This window comes from Drosophila miranda (assembly GCF_003369915.1).
Source record: "Drosophila miranda strain MSH22 chromosome Y unlocalized genomic scaffold, D.miranda_PacBio2.1 Contig_Y1_pilon, whole genome shotgun sequence".
NCBI lineage: Eukaryota > Metazoa > Arthropoda > Insecta > Diptera > Drosophilidae > Drosophila > Drosophila miranda.
In genome coordinates, this window is record NW_022881603.1 from 48,389,337 (window position 1) to 48,407,230 (window position 17,894).

Sequence of the window (17,894 nt, forward strand, 5' to 3'; positions counted from 1 at the left end):
AATTTCAAATTCTTCAGCGGTGTTTACCAGATTTATAATGGCTGTGTTGAGAGATTTGGTAAAGAATAATGAAGCAGCAGTCTATATGGATGACGTTATTATTTGTAGTCAAGATATAGAAGAGGGTTTGTTAAAGTTGAGAAAATTATTGAAGATAGCGGAAATGAATGGGCTACGTATAAATTGGAGAAAGTGTCAGCTGATACGACAAAAGGTTAATTTTCTGGGTATATAATAGAAAAGAATACGATAAGACCAAGTGATGAGAAGACGAGGGCAGTCGAAAAGTGCTCAGTGCCAGTTGATAAAAAAGCAGTGCAGCGTTTAATAGGATTGACTTCTTATTTCTGAAAGTTTATTGAGGGTTATGCTGTTATTGCAAAACCATTGACAGATCTGCTGCGGAAGGATGTTAAATTTGAATTTAGGGAGATACATCAGGTTGCGTTTGAACAACTAAAGGTAGCATTGACTAGTAGACCTGTTTTAGAAATGTACAACCCGGAGTTGGAGACAGAAATCCATACTGATGCATCAAAATGGTGGTATGGAGCCGTGTTACTGCAAAAGAGTTTGGAAGACAGCCAATTCCATCCAGTTCAATATATGAGCCGTAGGACTTAGCCATGTGAAGAGAAATATCCTGCTTATGACCTTGAGGTTCTGGCAATTATCGAGGCTTTAGCGAAATGGCGTGTATACGTTTTGGGTATAAAGTTCAAAATTGTCACAGATTGTAATGCATTTACAATGACGATCAAAAAGAAAGACGTTCCTTTGAGAGTAGCACGTTGGGCCATGTACCTACAAGATTTTAATTATGTTGTAGAACATCGCTCAGGAACGAAGATGAGGCACGTTGACGCGTTGTTTTATGGTGACCGAAAGTATAGCTCATCGTTTGAAAGAAGCTCAGCTAACCGACGATTGGGTTAAGGCTGTTAAAAGTATTGTGGAGGACAAGGAATATGAGGATTATTATATTCAGAATCAGATTTTGTTTAAGGATCCGGATAAGGAGCTTATCGTAGTACCAGCTCAGTTGGAAAATGAGATTATATCAATAGCACATAAGCAAGGACATTTTTCAGTTAAAAAGACACAAGATATCATTGAAAAGTCGTATTATATTCCGAAGTTAAAAGACAAAGTATGGCGCGTAATAAATAGTTGTGTCCAGTGTATCATTGTCAATGAAAAGACAGTGTTCAGGCCAGCAGCAGATGATTGCCGCGCACTGTGCCAACTTCGTGCGCTCCGGTCTCAGCTCGATCTCTGGAGCATAGATCGTAAGGCCTAGTTTTAGTTACGTTTCCCACCCCGCTACAAGCTGTCGTCGTGTACATACGCGCACCTACAGTCCACATATATACATAAATACAAGGAACATATTTATTGGAACAACTCTGACTTCTTCTTTTGGATATTTTCCCACTCGTCGCTGGAAAGCCGCTCCGGTGATCCGCCCTCCTACAAACATTGGTCCTTCGAGCCGGATCTTCGCCTTCCCCATAAGGAGAAGCTTACCCCAGCCAGCATCGGCGGATCGCTCTAAGTTCAAGATAAGTAAGCCCAACACCAGTGCAGTGATTTTGTGCGAGTTTTCCATCCCAGTCCGAGTTCCCGTGGCATATGTACATACATATGTATGTATTCATTTCTCGCTCTAGCTCCAAATTAAACCATACTTCGTTCTGCCAACGGTTGTGGCCACCTACTTCTCCAAAGGTTTAATTTGATCCGAGCAAGCTCCTGCGGTCAACCTCCGATCCAGTGTATATATTCCTACCTCTCCCAGCTACCAGCTGAGCTTTGGTTGCTGACAGATTCCCATGCATACAAGCACATGTCCACATCGCAACGCAATCCAAGCGGCTGACAACAATCATAAATTCATATGCTTGCAATTAGTTTGTTGTTTTTTTTTTTTCCATGCTCAACGTTCCATCGGTTTTCGGTTTTATAAATAAAGAAAATAAATCACTGCTTCTCCGTATTTAACTAATTATATTGCCAACAAAAATAAGACACGATCCATACATACGGCACCACATATAGATTTATCTTACATATACATACATACGTACGCATTTTAAATTATACATATTGCATATAAAACGGTCATTCACCGTTTTAACCGTTGTTTTACATCTCGCCAAAAGGTTGGGTCGTCAACCCAAGCCACGGTACATAGCACTTACATCCATACGCACACACATACAAGCAGCAGCAGCGGTGCATTCGTTTCGTTTTTCCTTTCGCTTTCGCTTCTCCACCGTGTGCTTGCGCTGTTGTTGGTGGGAGAATATTTTTCGGTGCCGCGCTTGACCGTAACGGAACGCCAAGTGTAGCGCTACCCAGCACTTCGAGGGTATATTGTTTTCAACATTCGTTTGCAACCGATTCTATATAGGGGTACCTTGTGCATCCATATCATTGCTCATCCTTATTAGTCGCTCTTGGTTGGCCCTTTGTTTTTTATTTGATCGTAGTATTTTATATTTATATATTCCGGCCACGGTGCCCAACTTCTACTATATAAATACTCGAGATAAACCCCGCCAAGGCCACATAACCACGGTTCGTCGTTCACAACTTCCACTTCTCCATTTCCGCTCACCTGCTTTGCGACTCTGATACGCGTTATCGCAAATCCATCAGCCAACCATGACCACTGGTGAGAAGAAATCTCGCAAGAAGTTTAAGCGCGTGAGTTCGCTGAGTTTGACCCATCCACCCAGCTGCAACGGCTCAATCACTACGCCCACAGCTTCCCGTCCGGCCCCAGCTGAGCAAGGTCCGACCACGTCCAGGGCTCACACACCACATGCCTTTGAGGCCTTGTTGCTCCCCTCGGTCGTCCCTCGCACGGTTCCGAGCACTATGGCCCAATCGGTCGCCAGTTCCGCACGGTCTACGTTTGCCTTGGCTGCAAGCAGACTGACACGCTTCGACCAGAAGCTCAGCGCTCCAGATGCTAGCACACCAACCCGCTCGCTCTCCCAAGTCCATCTAGATCAAATCCGAAGCCTGTGGGCGAAGGTGGACGCGGAGTTCGAGGCCTGTGTGGAGGCGATAACGAAAGTAGATCCAGAGGGGGCAGCTGACGTCCAGGGGATGTACGATGACTGCTACGCGGTCTACGCGCAATGACTTGCCGAACTGAACGATCAGCTCGAACCCCCGACTGTCCCTCACACGCAGCGCAGAACGCGAGGATTGGCAGCACTTCCTATGTGCTTGTCCCCTCTATGAAGACTTGCGAGACCTCGATGGACTTGGAGTGCAGTACACGGATGGCGACTGGACCTTCTCCGATGTGACGGCTTCTCAGGAGAGAATGCGGACTCTCGACGGGTTCGCCGGACTGGCGTTCTCCAGGCGACAGCAGCTGCTGAACGCGCAAGCGGCGCACGGGCTGGGTGGATTCCCTATCCAGGCCGGTCGGGGTTAAAAGGGAGGATCGAGCTGAGTCCTTAAGATCGGTACCACGGGTTGTGCAGTTCCAAGGCTGCACATTGAGGTCGGCCCCCTAGTGGGAGTATCGTGGTGGCTGTGGTTGATACCCAAACGTTACGCGGGGAGAGCCGCTAGGCTCCTCGTGGAGTTGCGCTCTCAACCGGGTGCCGAGACCCATAGATCGGAAGACGTGTTAGATACACCTCGCCCCCCACCAAGGGGGATTGTATGCCCGACCAGGATACTTTCAATTGGTACCGGAAGAGTCGCTATGTACATAGCTATAGCTTATTTTTAGGGGCGCTAACTGGCGCATCGTACCAGGTTCCTGCGTATGTAGCGGTGGTGCGTGATGGCGTGATATATGTATATATATCGCACTAATCGAGGCTAAGCTGCAAATAAACATTAGACGCCGTGGTTGAAATCCCTCCCTGAGGAACCGCCACGTAAAATAAAGCTGAGAGATCAGATTCATTCTGTCCCTCACACGCCTCAACTGGCCATTCAAGTGCCGACTTCCGGCGGTTGCCGTCTTCCTCCATGTGACACTGAAGTTTTCAGTGGGGACTACCAGCAGTGGCCCACGTTCCGAGACCTGTTCACCGCCATATATATAGAGAACCCGAGGTTGGCTCCCGCACTCTTATCCTAGAGACTCAGCGCAGGGAATACTCCCAAAAGCATCACTGCCTAAGCGAGAAGCGGCCAGTGCCAAGGTCAAGTTCTATCCTGAATTTGAACCCGTTCCTAGACCAACATGGGCTCATAAGAGCATGTGGCCGTATCGCAACTTCTAACTTTCTGAAGTACGACGAACGGCATCCAATTATTCTGCCGTACCGCTGCCGGCTATCCCGCCTTCTCGCGCAATTCACCCACCGGATAACTCTTCATGGCGGGAACCAACTAATGGTGCGACTTATCCGATCCAAGTTCTGGATTCCCAAGGTTCAGAAACTCATGAAGGGGGTGGTAAGCTCCTGCAAGGTATGCGTCATCCACAGACAGAAGTTGCAAGCCCAAATGATGGGTGATCTTCCTACGGAACGAACGTCCTTTTCCAGACCGTTCACGCACACCGGAATTGACTACGCGGGTCCCTTCGAAATACGGAATTACACAGGCAGAGCGTGCCTGATAACGAAGGGGTATGTGTGTGTGTTCGTGTGTTTTTCCACGAAGGCGATTCATTTGGAGCCCACGTCGGATCTCACGACCGAGAAATTTCTTGCAGCCTTCGCTCGTTTCGTCGTACGACGAGGGTGTCCGCAGCGCATTCACTCCGACAATGGCAAAACTTTCGTTGGTGCCGCCAAGGTGCTTTCCCGTGACTTCCTAGAAGCATTCAAGGGCTCGATAACTGATGCGTACAGCCATCACCGGGTTTCGTGGCGTTTTATCCCACCAGGAGCTCCACACATGGGAGGTCTGTGGGAAGCCGGGGTGAAGAGTTTCAAAACTCTCTTTTACAAAGCCACGCCCACTCGGAAGTACACTTTCGAAGAGCTTTCCACGCTTCTCGCAAAGATCGAAGCATGCCTTAATTCCAGGCCGCTCTCGCCGATGTCCGAAGATCCAACTGAGTTGCAGGCCCTTACTCCCGGGCACTTCCTTACCGGGGGGCCCTTGATGTCCACGGACGGACCCGAAATAAAGGGTGACCTTAAATCAATAATCAATCGATGGCAGCATTTAAAGGCGCTCACCCAACAGTTTTGCCAGCGGTGGAAAGAGGAATACCTCAAAGAGCTCCGCAAGCGCACTAAGTGGCAGACGCCGACGCCAAACCTCCAGGTTGGGGATATGGTTGTCGTCAAAGAAGACAACCTGCCCTCCAATGAATGGCGGCTCGGGAGAGTCCAGTCCGTGTATCCCGGCGCTGACGATAGAGTCCGTGTGGTAGATATCCTTACTGCCCGCGGGGTCCTTAAAAGGCCTGTTGTAAAGGTCGTTCTCCTCCCAGTAGAACGCCCTAGTTCCGTCCAACAATAGCGCGAATGTACCTTCCAAAGCTCCAAGTTTCATTACTAATACTTCTTCGACCACTTTTCTTCCTCCTAGTTCATCGTATCCAGACATGGCCCCACGCTCACGCGCCAACCGCACCGGGGAGAGCCGGCATCCACGGGGTAGAGGCACCTACCGTTTCCGAGTCTGCTCAGGAATACACCCGCTACGGACCTGCCATGTGTTTCTGCGCCTGAGCCCTGAGAAGAGGCTCCGAGCCGTCCTGAGAAACAAATACTGCGCCACCCGCCTGGCGCACCAGCACTCCGGGAAGGACTGCCTCAGTGGCGGGCTGTGCAGGGTGTGAGGCAAGAACCACCACACGCTACTCCACATATCTGCGCCTCGCTGTCCAGCCCGCTCAGCCTCGCGAATACAGTCGACAGCTACATCGGCCCACGCCGGACGCCGCCCTCGTCGCCAAGCCCGTCCAGACCCGGCTGCACCGCCGCCATCTACGCCGGCTCACGCCGAGCGCCGTCCTCGTCGGCCCGTGAACCGCCCTCCGCCCGGCGCCCTCCGTAAGCTCCCTTCTACAACATAGGAGCCTCAATATCCTCCCGACGGCGCTGGTGGTCCTGGATACGGGCTCGAAGGATTTGGAAACGGGCGCGCTCATCGACCCATGCACGCCGGTGAGCTGCATTGACGACTCATTGGCCTCCGCCTTCAAGATACCTACTACGCGCGTCGGCGACGAGAAGGTGTGCACCGCGGTCATTCGTACCAAGACGGGCGACTTCCGACTGGAAGCCATCCTGAAGGTCGAGCCCCGTTTGCGCATCCGCACGCCGATCCGACCTTTGAGCGATACGATCCGGGCTCGATTTGACGATCTGAAGCTCGCAGATGCGCAATTCCATCGACCAGCCACCATCTCTCTGGTCTTAGGCGCCGACGTCTATCCGAAAGTGATCCAACCCGGGTTCCTGGCACGCGAGGACGGCCTTCCTGTGGCCCAGAGCACGGTGTTCGGATGGATCGTATCCGGTGCATGCACACAGCCATAGACACCGATTGGACTTTGCATCCTGCAGGGGGGTGGGGGGGGGGGGGGAGGATGTTCAGGCCAGCAGCAGATGATTGCCGCGCACTGTGCCAACTTCGTGCGCTCCGGTCTCAACTCGCTCTCGCGCGCTCGGAGGGGCGCTCGAGAGACTTTACGACCCACGATCCACCCGGCGCTCAAGCCATTATGGAGCATAGATCGTAAGGCCTAGTTTTAGTTACGTTTCCCACCCCGCTACAAGCTGTCGTCGTGCACATACGCGCACCTACAGTCCACATATATACAGAAATACAAGGAACATATTTATTGGAACAACTCTGACTTCTTCTTTTGGATATTTTCCCACTCGTCGCTGGAAAGCCGGAGCGGCTGGAAACAGACAGGAAAACGTGAGGGTTATTTGCAACCAATAGACAAGGGTGATAGGCCGTTACAAACGTATCATCACATTGATCACGTTGGACCAATGGAAATGACTAAAAAACAGTACAATTATATACTGGTTGTCGTCGATGGATTTTCTAAGTTTGTTTGGTTATATTGTTTCTCGTCTTATTCCTGAGGCTACAACGGAGGATGTTAAACAACATCTTGCCGCTAAACTTAACACTTCGCCTGTTGATATAGTTGTGACTAAATTTACAGTTAAACATAAGCGCAACATATCATCCTTTAAAATTCTTTAGGACACTCTGATTCTTTACTATCCTGTTCTCTAGAACCGTCAATATGGCCTGAGCATACAATTGTGCATGAGTTCCTTCTCAAAGATTCTAACTCGAATCCAAGAATTACCGAACATGCTCCAAAAAACTGATGTACTATTTTTCCATGCACTATCAGAACATTCGCAGTTTGCTGGGAAAATTGCGTCAAATTCATACTAATAGCGCGTCCTTTGATTTCGATGCCATCGCGTTTACCGAAACCTGGCTTAACTCTTCTGTCAATGATCACGAAATTTTCATTGATAGTTACACTATTTATAGAATGGACCGCCCATCTTTTGCAGGTGGGGTTCTGATTGCAGTTAAATCTGTTTTCTCATCTGAGTTATTCCCATTCAATAACATTCATGGAATTGAATTTGTTGCAGTCAAGGTTCGTGTTGGCTCCGCATTTTTCTATTTAACCTGCTCTTACATTCCTTCCAGGTCTGATGCTGAGCTTTACTTACACCCCCTTTCAGCAATTAATAATGTTGTTTCTACATTAGGGTGCAATGATCGAATTATTGTCATGGGGGACTTTAACCTCCCATTTCTTTCTTGGCTGTCTTGTAATGACGATAACCTGTTGTTTCCCAATTGCCATAATGACTTTATCAATGGGCTAACGGATATTTCCCTTGTCCAAATTAATGCCGTTAAAAACATTAGGGACAGACTTCTTGACCTCGTTTTTGTTAACGATGGTTCTCTTGCTACTGTATCTAGAGCAAGCCCAATATCTCTCCCTGAAGATCCTTACCATCCAACTTTGTTGATATCACTGGAGTGTACACAATCTGGAGGTGCTGACAGTTCCATGGCTCCTTGTCACATAAAGTGTTTTCGCAAAACAAACTTCATTGATTTATATCTACATCTCTCGCGTGTTGATTGGTCGTTTCTTTATTCATTACCGAACATAGATGCAACTGTTAACTCGTTTTATAGTTCTATTTACTCCGCCCTTAATACGTTTGTTCCAGATATCACTGTACCTGTATCGTCCAAGCCTCCCTGGTTCTCCAAGTATTTGTCATACTTAAAAAATAATAAATCCCGGCTCTATAAAAAGTACCAGAAGTCGGGGTCCACGTTGGCCTTAGCTCTATACTCCTCCGCTCGCTCTCTGTTTCTTGCCGTCAATAGTCAGTGTTATAATCATTACATTTCACAATGTAGTAGTAACTTTCGTAGTGATCCTAAAAAATTCTATTCGTTCGTTAATTCTAAGCGCAAGTCAAACGTTTTTCCTCCGTCCCTTCATTACCAGAACAAAACAGAAGCTTCTGCTGTTGGTATTGCAAATTTATTCGCTAACTTTTTCCAAACAACGTACTCGTCTCATATTTACAACGCATCCACTCCGTATCCGTACCAGCTACCTCAAGCTAACAGCATTTTTCTGCCCTTTTTCGAGGAAAGCGTTGGAAGGTTTGTCATCTATGGACATATCGTTTTCTGCGGGTCCAGATAAGGTACCAAGTTGCATCTTAAAACACTGTGCCCAGTCCCTTTGCAAACCCTTGACCTTTCTCTTCAACCTCTCCTTGGAACAGTCTTGTCTCCCAGTAATTTGGAATGAGTCCTACATCATTCCGCTTCACAAAAAAGGTTCAAGATCAAACATTGAAAACTATCGTGGTATCGCAAAGCTTTCCGCCATCCCGAAGCTTCTTGAGTTCCTGGTCACCCGGCAACTGCAACATCTTTGTTGCAGCTTGATATCTCCGTCGCAACACGGTTTTTTCAGACATCGTTCAACATCGACTAACCTTCTTGAGTTTTCTAACCTAATCCACCGGGGTTTTCAAATTGGTTTGCAGACGGATGTAGTTTTTACGGACTTCAGCAAGGCATTCGATTCTGTGAACCATGCTCTGCTTATTCAAAAGCTCTCTTTATTAGGGTTCCCAACGAATCTTCTAGATTGGATTTTGTCCTATCTCTCTAACCGTACTCAACGTGTTTTGTTTTCTAACGTGTTGTCAAATACTGTTAATGTTACTTCAGGTGTGCCACAGGGAAGTCATCTGGGCCCGCTTCTGTTTATTTTATTTGTGAACGACCTTCCTCAAGTTATAACATACTCTACTACACTAATGTATGCTGATGATGTCAAAATCTGTCTTTCTTACTCTGATTGGTATTTGCACACACGCCTTCAACTTGATCTAAGTGAACTACTATTGTGGTTTTTAACTAATCTTCTTTTTCTGAACCTTTCCAAATGCAAACTTATGACATTTTACCGTCGCGCTCCTCATTTTGTCTCATATGTTCTAGGAAATCATGTCCTTGAGCGAATTTCGAGTTCAAATGACCTCGGAGTCCTTTTTGATCATAAGATGTGTTTCAACACCCATATAGCTGCAACTGTAAATAAAGCTAAGGGTGTTTTAGCGTTCATCAAGCGTTGGTCCAAGGAGTTTGACGACCCGTACGTTACGAAACAACTGTACATCTCGTTAGTACGTCCTATATTGGAGTATTGTTCTTGTGTGTGGAGCCCGCAGTATAAAGAGCAGCAGGCTGTTATTGAATCCGTGCAAAAGCAATTTTTAATTTTTGCCCTTCGGAACTTTAACTGGGACTCGGGTAGAATCTTGCCACCCTACCGGTCTAGGCTAAATCTTATTGACCTGCCGTCGTTGCACCATCGCAGAATATGCAATGGCGTAATGTTCGTGCACAAGCTCCTTCTCGGGACTGTTGACTCCCAAACTCTCTTGGGTCAGATTGACTTGGCCGTTCCATCTCCCGTACTTTTAGGACTATCCGTATACCCATATGTAGGTCTAATTATGCTGATCATGAAACTTTTAGGGTTTTATGCCATAATTATAACTCCCTCTGTCAAACCTTATTCCCTGAACTGTCTCTTAAACTAATTGCATGCAATATTTATAATCATTTAAATTTAGGTAACTTTTAACTTATCTTTTTCCGCCTTTAGTAACTAAGTACCATTATTAACCGATAATTTGTTAATTTAATAAATAAATAAATAAAAATAAATAAATAAATAAAATATTCTACTCGTAGTACAGGCGTTGAAGAGGTCGTTAAGTGTTTGGAAATTCAGGGGACTAGTTTTGGTAATCCGAACAGAATAGTGACGGATAGGGGTGCAGCGTTTATGTCCAATTTGTTTCGTGAATATTGTGAGAGGGAGAAAATACAGCATTTAATGATTGCCACAGGCGTTCCACGTGGGAATGGTCAAGTCGAAAGGATGCACAAGATAGTGGTGCCTATGTTGTCGAAATTGTGTCAGGGTAATTCCGGTAGTTGGTATAAGCATCTAGGAAAAGTACAGCAAATGATGAATAGTGTTGAGCCGCGAAGTACCAAGGTAACACCTTTCAAGATATTGACTGGGCTAGTTATGCGTATAGGAATGGATCCAAAAATAAAAGAAATATTGGAAGAATCACTTATCGAAGAGTTGAACAAGGACCGCGAAAAAATTAGAAAGGAAGTAGTTGAAAACATTGCACGGTTACAGCAGGAAAACAAGAAGAGTTTTGACTTAAAAAGGAAACTAGATAGACAGTATGAGGTTAATGAGCTAGTAGCTATCAAGCGTACTCAGTATGGTACTGGATTAAAGCTAAAAGGAAAGTATCTAGGGCCGTATAAGGTGGTTAGGGTAAAGAATCATGGAAGGTACGAAGTCGAGAAGATTGGGGATACTGAGGGTCCCTATAAGACCTCTGCAGTTTCAGAATATATGAAACCTTGGCTAGACCCATCCGAGGCGAATGGTCCTTCAGGACAGCCGAATGTAGGAAACGAAGGAAAGAGAGCCGTCGTGTCGTCGGGATAGAGCAGTAATCGGCTCTGAGAGAGCCGATAGCAAGAGAGAGAGATCAGTCAGTTGTCAGTTCAGACACGCATCAGACGTACACGCATATAATTAGTCACAAACATTTGTGTCGTGTTACATTGTTGTTTTGGTTTTTTCACAAATCATTTCAGATCTTTTTGCACACAGTTTGCATGTTATAGTTAATTTTAACTTGTTCTTTTGCTCTTTTGCTCTGAATAGAACTCCATTGTCACTTATGATGATTTCCGGTACGACATATGCAAAGAAAATATCTTTTTTCAGGTACGAAATAACACTAGCTGTGGTAAATTTTCGTAATGGACATAGCCAGTGGAACTTTGAAAAGTGATCCAATACTATAAGTAAGCCGATAAATCCACTTTTGCTTCTGGGATATGGTCCTTACAAATCTATATAGAGTCTCTGAAATGGTCTGGAAGATTCTGCCTGCTTCCCCATCGGTGGTCGTAAAATAATGTTGGGTGCTTTTGTTGTTTTGCACACCTCACAGTTCCGAACATATTCTCGAATGGGTTGAATCATTCCTGGCCAATAAAATTGTCTCCTAACCAATTCCGCAGTTTTTCCCATACCTCCATGAGCTGCTACTACACAATCATGAGCCCTTGAGATTACCTGCTTGGTCAGACTCTGCGGTATCCAAAGTTTCCATATAGGATCGTCTATACAGACTGTACCTTCGTAATGGTTCATACGTGCATAAAGAAATCCACCTTCCATTTTCATGTCTGGGTATTTACATTGATCTCCGGATACACGAGCTTGTAGTCTCCTGTCTCCTTAAAATTCTCTGCGTTAAAATAGATTAGCGGTCCTATGCCTTCCACTACCGACACTTCATTTTCATACAATCGTAACAATGCATCTGGTACGACGTGATACTTTCCTTTCCGATTGCTTATAGAAAATCTATACCCTTGCAATTGCATAGCCCATCTAGCAAGTCTACCTTTCAAGTTCGCTTGTCTAATTAGACAAGCATGATACGTAATCACTTCAAAGCTCTGAAGCTCTAAATAACTTCTAAAGTTTTCAATTGCTAGCAATGCAGCGAGACATTCCCGTTCCTTTACACGGTAGTTTCTTTGTGCGGTATTCAATTTCTTACTCATATACGCTATAGGCCTTTCTTCCCCATTATCACTTCGTTGCGTTAACACAGGTCCTACTCCAAAATCACTGGCATCACAATTTAAATAAATTTTTTTTTTAAAGTCTGGGTTCTGCAAGACCTGTGCTGAAGTCAGTACAATCTTCACTTTTTCAAAAGCCTTTTGAGCTTCCTCTGTCCGTTGAAATTTCCGTTTGTTTGTCATTAATTGCGTGATTGGGAAAGTAAAATCTGAGAAATTCGGTATAAATCGTCGATACCACACCGCAAGTCCTAGAAATCCTCTAACTTGTCGTAATGTTTTTGGCACTGGCCATGACTTGATCGATTAGATTTTTCCTAAATCTGTAGCTATGCCTCCACCTCCAATCACGTATCCCAAGTATCTTGTTTGCGTAACACAAAATTTACTTTTTGCAAATTCGCTCGACGAAATAGCTCTGAGATCCGCTTCAGTACTTCTAAATGCGACTCAAATGAATCTGATTGTGGAGATAATGTTTGTTATCCCCAATCGGCCGACTAATTATTTCGAATTAAATAAAACTCGGCGCAGAAATAAAATTACGATATGTACTTTAATGCGTGACATCCAAATTGCAAGTGTGGCTTGCCTGCCCTTTACATTGCCGCTCCGATCGCTAATTGCAGCTTCGCTCGGTAGACGTCGGTAGGCAGACGCAAAACGGAGATAGCGAAGAGCGAGCTTGCAAAGAGCGTTTAGCAGGGCAAGCAAGCGCAAAGCTTTAACAAACAAATGAGTACATAAGTAACAAATAAAATAAGCGGCTGAGTGGCAAGAAATAGGCGCTACTTGGCAAAGCAGCTAATCGGCTGGGTTCTGCTCCGAACACTGATACTACGACTAAATCATCAAGATAACCAAAAACATAATTTTTAGGTCTGGTGGGATTAGTTTGTCCATTAATCTGCACATCGTCTGTGGTGCGTTGCACAATCCAAAAGGCATGACCTTAAACTGATAAAGAGGCCGTCCCCGAATAGTAAAAGCCGTAATTGGCCGTGCTGCTGCAAAAGGTACAATTTGATAAGTATGTACGCTTTTGTGCAACGAAAATTTTACAAATGTGGTTGCTTTAAGCAAGCAGCAAAATTGCATTTTCGAAATATTCCGCCTGCAGCTGGCCCTGAAAGTGCTTTGTATCCGTGGAGAACAGAGAAGCAAAGATAGACGCCGTGTGGGGTTGGGTTGCTTCCGCCCCGCTGCGCTTAACGGCGAACAGAATGGGCGAACAGAATGGGCGACCTTCCGGGCTCAACATGCTGCGGCGCCATCGCGAGCTGTGCACAACGTCGTGCTCAATGTCGGTGGGCGCAAAATCTTCGCCCATCGGGTTATACTATCCGCCTGTAGCTCTTACTTCTGTGCAATGTTCACAGGAGAGCTGGAGGAGTCACGCAAAACAGAGGTCACCATACGCGACATCGACGAGAACGCCATGGAACTCATCGACTTTTGCTACACGGCCCACATCATTGTCGAGGAGTCCAACGTGCAGACTCTGCTGCCAGACGCCTGCCTGCTTCAGCTGGTGGAGATCCAGGACATTTGCTGCGAGTTCCTCAAGCGCAAACTGGACCCGACCAACTTCATGGGCATCCGAGCTTTTGCCGACACACCCTCCTGCCGCGAGCTGCTTCGCATTGCCGACAAATTTACCTAGCACAACTTCCAGGAGAAGATGGAGAGCGAGGAGTTTTTGCTGCTGCCCGTTGGCCAGCTGGTGGACATTATTTGCAGCGACGAGCTTAACGTCCGCTCCGAGGAACAGGTCTTCAATGCGGTCATGTCCTGGCTAAAGTACAACGTGGCCGAGAGGCGCCAGCATTTGGACCAGGTACTCCAACTCGTCCGTCTGCCTCTACTCTCTCCAAGGTTCCTGGTCGGCACTGTGGGCCCCGATCTCCTGGTTCGCAGCGACGAGGCTTGCCGGGATCTAGTGGATGAGGCCAAGAACTATCTGCTACTGCCACAGGAGCGCCTTCTGATGCAGGGTCCACGCACCCGACCCCGCAAGACAACATGTCGCGGCGAGGTTCTGTTTGCAGTAGGAGGCTGGTGCTCCGGCGACGCAATTGCCTCAGTGGAGCGCTTCGATCCGCAGACCAACGACTGGAAAATGGTTGCACCCATGAGCAAGCGACGCTGCGGTATAGGCGTGGCCGTCCTCACCGATCTACTCTATGCTGTGGGTGGCCACGACGTTCAGAGTTACCTGAACAGCATCGGAGGAGATGCCAACACTCGCAAACCTCCGGCGGACGACAAATCTAACGGAATACACTATCGGCGTGAGCTGACCAACCTGAAGGAACTACGACAATGCGTGGGCATGGCTGGTTGGTACCGCAGATCTGTTCCTAACTTCGTGGTCCAGTCGATGTCGCTGTTGCTGTAGAAACGGAAAGCATGGACGTTGATGCTCACGTGCAAAGCCGAAGAACCAATCGTCTTCGCCACCCTTTGCGCCCATTTCGTCGGACCATTACCTCGGTCCGAGCACGGGAACACCATCCTACTGGTCTTCTTCGACATTTTCTCAAAGTGGGTCGAACTGGTGCCACTAAAGAAAGCAACAACAGCGAACATCGAACGAGCCTTCAGAGAACGAGGCGGCTTCGGCGTGCCAAAACTATTCGTCTGCGACAACGGGACCCAGTTCACCAGCCGATCATTTAAAACATTCCCACGGAACGCAGGCGTGGAGCTACAACATTCAGCCCCGAATTGCCCACAAGAATACCCGACGGAAAGGGCCAATCGGACTGTGAAAACTATGCTCGCCCAGTCCGTCGACGACCACCAGAATACAAGGGACGAACTCCTACCCGAGATGACCCTAGCATTCAACTCAAGCGCTTCCGAGTCGACCGGATTTTGTCCCAGGTTCCTTCTACAAGGAAGGGAACATCGGCTCCCCGGCGCCCTATACGACGAAGTCACGCCCGGGAGAGGAAGCACACCAGAGACGGCCACCAGCAAAGCAACGAGGCTGAAAGAGGTATTCGCCATCGTACAGAACAACATCCAAAGAGTCAGCCAAGAGCAAGGGAGACACTACAACCTCCGGCGGCGACATTGGCGCCCCGCCGTCGGAGCATTGGTACTCCTACGCCAACACCACCTCTCGAAGGCCGCCGAAGGCTCCGCTGCGAAACTGGCCCCCAAGTTCGACGGCCCCTACCAGGTCAAAATCGTCCCGTAACCGAATATCGTCAAAATACACCATTGAGAAAGCCGGAAACAGAAAGTTGCGAATTTCATCGACCTGAGAGAGTTCCACGATCACGAGCTCCAAGAACAGACTGAACTACCAAAGCGCGCTGAGGCCAGCAAGAGAAGCAACGTAACACTCACTTGACGCTCCGACAACGCGCCCGCAAACTCTGCAGAAGAAACACCACGCCATTCATACCACGAGCGACCCCGCCGAAGGGGAGGCCCCCAAATCGAAACAAGAACGAGGGGAACGTTGTGAGTTGCTGCGGACACCGCAACTCTACAGTTATACCCGATACTAAGTCAGTATGGCTCTCCTCCGGCAGACGCCGCTAATCTTAAACGACACGACAAAGAGTGCGTGCGAGAGAGACAGAAAATCAGTCTGAGCGTGACGTCGGGCGCTGCGTAGCCACTGCAAATTGATTTCTTGCTTTTGGCTACAAAAATGATCCGATCTGATCCAGATTCAGCAATCTGATAGATATGGTCATTATCTATGATTCTGCATTTTTAGTTTTCTCGAATCTGCAATATTGTGGATGCAACAGATTTTCGTCCTTTGTGTGGGCGGAAGGGGGTGGGGCGAAATTTTGAGATACACGTTTTATAGTAAAATCTAACAGGAGTGCGGATACCAAATTTGGTTACTCTAGCCTTAATTGTCTCTGAGATTTTTGAATATCCCCAGATTTTCGTCCTTTGCGGGGGCGGAAGGGGTGTGGCGAAATTTGGACACGAAACGGTCAAAGTCCGATATCACAGGAGTGTGGATATTAAATTTGGTTGCTCTGGCTCTTATAGGTTCTGAGATCCTTGAACTCATATTTTGCAATTGGCAAAACCGACCATGAAACCTGTGTGTTAGAGAGAGACAGAGCGAGAAAGAATGAAATTGTTTTTTTGATTCTGGCTATAACAATTATACGATCTGGTTCAGATTTTACACTGTAGAACATATAGTCATCCTATACGATTCTGCGTTTTTGGTGTTATCGTTTCTTTAAAAATGTAGATGCCACAGATTTTCGTCCTTTGTGGGGGCGGAAGTGGGCGGGGCGAAGTTTTGAAACATTTTTCTAGCAGTGACATATCACAGAAGTCTGGATCCAAAACATCGTTGCTCTAGCTCTTATGGTCTTTGAGCACTAGGCGCTGAAGGGGACGGACAGACGGACGGACGAACGGACAGACGGACAGACAGACAGAGCTCAATCGACTCGGCTATTGATGCTGATCCAGAATATATATACTTTATGGGGTCGGAAACGATTCCTTCTGGAAGTTACACACATCCACTTTTACCACAAATCTAATATACCCCAATACTCATTTTGAGTATCGGGTATAAAAAGAAACCATGATGCAACACGGAAGGAAAGAAGGGGAAAAAAAAGCTAGCTCCGCAAGCGTAGCCCTTGCCCCGACCGTCAGCAATCCGTACGCCCTCACCAGAAGAATATAAATCCCCAGAGCCAACCAACAGCCCAAATCATAGGCACGCCATACGCTACCGCACCCACCGCCGCGCATCCCATGAACGAGTCCTCGTATCTCTCGTCGGGGAGAAAGGGAAGGGTGTAACGAACCTAAAAGGGTTCGCGACAACGCCTTTCCCAACATAGAATAATACATATATTATTCGCCACTCGTACTTCCTATCCCTAAGAACACCCTCTCCACATATAGCTACAATGACACGCGCCCACTAATCATACCCGGTCACGCGGACTTCCCACGACACGCGCCAACGGCAAATCCGCCAAGTCGCCAAAACTCGAGGAAGCAAAACGATCGCCAAAACAGCGAAATGCGAGCACTACGCGGAAGTGCACTTTCGATCACGCTGACGCGGCGACAAGAGGCGTATAAATAGACGCCGGCTAGAACCAGAAGACCACTTACGTGGAAACCTGCCCCGAGCACAGACGTTGTACCAAAAACTTACGGGGACAACCCGACCACGAGCCTTGACGCAGTGTAAATATAATAATCAGTGCTCAAGTGTTAAGAAAAGTAATTGTTCGGAGCAGAACCCAGCCGATTAGCTGCCTACCAAATAGCACCCAATTATTGGCCTCCAGCCGCTTATTATGTTTGTTACTAACTCAAATGTTTGTTAAAGCTTTGCGCTTGCTTGCCCTGCTAAGCGTTCTCTGCAAGCTCGCTCTTTGTCATCTCCGCTTTGTGTCGGCCTACCCACGTCTGCCGAGCGAAGCAGCGCTTAGCGATCGGAGCTGCAATGTAAAGGGCAGGCAAGCTACACGTGCAATTTGGAGCTCGCGCAATAAAGTTTATATCACTGTCGCGGGAGTTGATGGCTGCTCGCACGGTTAATACCGCTCATTCAACGGCTCGCCATAGTCTCGAGGAGAATTCGTCTTTGTTCGCATATGATATTGGAGGCCGTTCTCGAATGTCCGTGCTGCAGCTTCCTCGATTTGGTGGAACCTACATGGATTGGCCATAATTCAACTCGATGTTCTCGCCAATGGTGCACAAAG

The 17,894-nt window shown here is 47.3% G+C and overlaps 1 pseudogene; it reads left to right on the forward strand.

Annotated features, from left to right (window-relative positions):
• Window positions 1–9,186: 9,186 nt before the first annotated feature.
• Window positions 9,187–14,413, forward strand: LOC117191714 (annotated as a pseudogene).
• The last annotated feature ends 3,481 nt before the right edge of the window (window positions 14,414–17,894 follow it).